The 3,910-nt window shown below is 39.1% G+C and overlaps 1 pseudogene across 1 annotated transcript; it reads right to left on the bottom strand.

The window, feature by feature from the left end:
* Nucleotides 1-340: 340 nt before the first annotated feature.
* LOC309827448 (vacuolar protein sorting-associated protein 37A-like) lies at nucleotides 341-1,539 on the bottom strand (annotated as a pseudogene). The gene has a single exon. The product of its transcript is annotated as a vacuolar protein sorting-associated protein 37A-like (transcript).
* Nucleotides 1,540-3,910: the final 2,371 nt, after the last annotated feature.

The raw sequence follows: 3,910 nt of genomic DNA, 5'->3' as shown, positions 1-3,910 counted from the left end.
AAATGAAGTAATTTTATAAAATATTGAAACTAGCTAAAATTACATGCATAAGTATTTAATCAATAGTAAGAGATGAACAGCCGTGGAACTTAAATATGATAGGATTTATCAACAATAAATAAACATTTTTAGTGCAAATAGTGCAGGAAAATTTCTCAAAGCAAAGATCATAGCAATCATTCTAATCTGTACAAAATTAGTCTCAGTTCTGTATACAATCTATATAGTTTATCTATGAATTCAGCCGCTGTGATGAAATGCCAATTTTCAAATCATAAACATAAATGTGCTTAGTTTTGTGTCCCATTCCTCTCTTGGCAGTTCATGTTTTCAGGAAAATCTACAGTGGAGCATGAAATTGGCTGTGCATTGCTATCACTTGTTGAAGTTTCTCTCCCTTGGCTCTTCTACAGTGGCAAATAGTTTTCTTTTCCATGAAGCTACTGAGAAAATCATCTATATCAGTTTTTCCCTCCATGAAATCTTCTGCAGTATTATCAGATTCCTCCTCACCTTCATGTGCAGCTACTTTCAATTTTGCCTATTGGGCACTCTCACTACAGCTCTTGCTAAGTTCGTGTTGCCTTTGCATCTTCTTTTCAAAAGTTGATTTCTTTTGTGTAAGTAATTCATACTCATCTAAAACAGTTTGCCTTTTGGCTTGCAAGCTGGGCTCCAAAAGGAGATGTTTTCTTGCTAGTTCCTCAGTACTTTTTACTAAGTCATCCTTGTCAGTAATAATTTGTTTTAGTTGAGGCAAAGTCAGAAACTGTTCTAGTAATACCTCCTCTTGTTCATTCATATCTGTAAGTTGTGATACACTTAGTTCTGAGAGTTCTGGAAATGCATCAGGGATATCAGGCATCTTGTAACCAAAGGCATTTTGGCTTATCGGTGCTGAAGTGTCTGTTGTGGGAATTGGCAATGGCAGATTTGAAAGGACACCAAATGAAGGAGCAGCAGAGCGGATTTGGCTGTTGTATAGCTTGTTGTTGAAGAGGAAACAGTGTCAGCAACAGATAAAGAACTGATGGTCCTGGTAGCTTCTTGTGGGGAATATGGAGGAAGAAATGGAAAACCCTGAGAAGCATAAGGAGGAATCCCACCTGGGTTACTGTGCAGGTATGGGAATGCTGTTGAAGCAGGAACTGAAATTGGAGGATTCTTCCAAAACTCATCCAATAGACTCTGAATAATTTTCCCAAGGTCTGAGTGCATTGTTAAAATTGTTTCCTAATGAAGAGGTAACATACACTCCTTGTTTATCCACTAAGTGATGTCGTATTGGTGGATAAACACTGATCACTGGTTTTTCCTGAGGAAATTGTGGAGGAAGCAATATATTAATGCTAATTGTCAGGGTGTTTACAGTGAATGGCAACCTGTATTCCACATCTTTCTGTATTTCAGCTACACTGGGATGTGCGTTCCAGAGGGACTCGATCAGGTGCCACTTCTGCTGTTGGAGGCTGGGGAGACTACCGCGGGGTCCCACCGCAGGGGAGGAGGTGCTGTTGGTCAGGGAAACAGCCAGCTCATCCTCCACGGGTGCCCGGGCCCGAGGCCCTAGAAGGCTCTGGCCTGCTTCTCCCAGCTGCTCAGCGTGGCGGTTCTCCACTGACAGAGGGGGAGCGGGCAGGGATGCCCCAGCTCAAGTGCTGGGGAGCCGCGTCTTCTCTAAGCAAGCCAGCCGGGGGTCCTAGCTCAGGGGGCCATGCTCTGACTGGGGACAGCTGGAGACAGGGAACTCGCCGCCTGGGACTGGCAGTCCTACCTTCACGGCCCTGACGGCCCAACCAGCCGATAAACTGAAGTTTTCAGATAAGGTTTTATTTTACTGTTCTTAGGACAATGAAGGTAAATCAAATTGTATAATCTTAGAAGCTAAAATAATAAAATTTGGAATACAAATACAAAACGCTGTCTATAATATGAGCTAGATCGTCTTTTATTCCCTATATGTAACAGGGCCTGGCTCACTGTGAGTGCTCAAGGAATATTTTTTATAATGAGTGAGTAAAATATAACAAATTATTCACACTTTTTTTTTAATACAGAAGGTTCTTATTAGTCATCAGTTTTATACACATCAGTGTATACATGTCAATCCCAATCTCCCAATTCATCCTACCACCACCCCATCCCCCCGCCACTTTCACCACTTGGTGTCCATACGTTTGTTCTCTACATCTGTGTTTCAATTTCTGCTCTGCAAACCAGTTCATCTGTACTATTTTTCTAGTACATACATTTTCCACATATATACGTTAATATACGATACTTGTTTTTCTCTTTCTGACTTACTTCACTCTGTATGACAGTCTCTAGATCCATCCACGTCTCAACAAATGACCCAATTTAGTTCCTTTTTATGGCTGAGTAATATTCCATTGTATATATATACCACATCTTCTTTATCCATTCGTCTGTCATTGGGTATTTAGGTTGCTTCCATGACCTGGCTATTGTAAATAGTGCTGCAATGAACATTGGGATGTATGTGTCCTGTTAAATATGTTTTTCTCTGGGTATATGCCCAGTAGTGGGATTGTTGGATCATATAGTAATTCTATTTTTAGTTTTTTCAGGAACCTCCATACTATTCTCCATAGTGGCTGTATCAATTTACATTCCCACCAACAGTGCAAGAGGGTTCCCTTTTCTCCACAGCCTCTCCAGCATTTGTTGTTTGTAGATTTTCTGATGATGCCCATTCTAAATGGTATGAGGTAATACCTCATTGTGGTTTTGATTTGCATTTCTCTAATAATTGGTGATGGTGAGCAGCTTTTCATGTACTTCTTGGCCATCTGTATGTCTTCTTTGGAGAAATGTCTGTTTAGGTCTTCTGCCCATTTTTTGATTGGGTTGTTTGTTTTTTTAATATTGAGCTGCATGAGCTGCTTGTAAATTTTGGAGATTAATCCTTTGTCTGTTGCTTCATTTGCAAATATTTTCTCCCATTCTGAGGGTTGTCTTTTCATTTTGTTTATAGTTTCCTTTGCTGTGCAAAAGCTTTGAAGTTTCATTAGGTCCCATTTGTTTATTTTTGTTTTTATTTCCATTACTCTAGGAGGCGGATCAAAAAAGATCTTGCTGTGATTTATGTCAAAGAGTGTTCTTCCTATGTTTTCCTTTAAGAGTTTTATAGTGTCCGGTGTTACATTTAGGTCTCTAATCCATTTTGAGTTTATTTCTGTGTATGGTGTTAGGGAGTGTTCTAATTTCATTCTTTTACATGTAGCTGTCCACTTTTACCAGCACCACTTATTGAAGAGACTGTCTTTTCTCCATTGTATATCCTTGCCTCCTTTGTCATAGATTAGTTGACCATAGGAGTATGGGTTTATCTCTGGGCTTCCTATCTTGTTCCATTGATCTATGTTTCTGTTTTTGTGCCAGTACCATATTGTCTTGATTACTGTAGCTTTATAGTATAGTCTGAAGTTAGGGAGTCTGATTCCTCCAGCTCCGTTTTTTTCCCCTCAAGAATGCTTTCGCTATTTGGGGTGTTTTTTGTCTCCATACAAATTTTAAGATTTTTTGTCCTAGTTCCATAAAAAATGCCATTGGTAATTTTATAGGGATTGCATTGAATCTGAAGATTGCTTTGGGAAGTATAGTCATTTTCACAATATTGATTCTTCCAATCCAAGAACATGGTATATCTCTCCATCTGTTGGTATCATCTTTAATTTCTTTCCTCTGTGTCTTATAGTTTTCTGCATACAGGTCTTTTGTCTCCCTAGGTAGGTTTATTCCTAGGTATTATATTCTTTTGGTTGCAGTGGTACATGTGTTTCCTTAATTTCTCTTTCAGATTTTTCTTCATTAGTGTATAGGAATGCAAGAGATTTCTGTGCATTAATTTTGTATCCTGCAAGTTTACCAAATTCATTGATTAGCTCTA

Source organism: Grampus griseus, assembly GCF_964374135.1.
Source record: "Grampus griseus genome assembly, chromosome: 9".
Lineage (NCBI taxonomy): Eukaryota > Metazoa > Chordata > Mammalia > Artiodactyla > Delphinidae > Grampus > Grampus griseus.
Note: the sequence above shows the minus strand (reverse complement) of the source record. Positions and strands in the feature narration are given on the sequence as shown.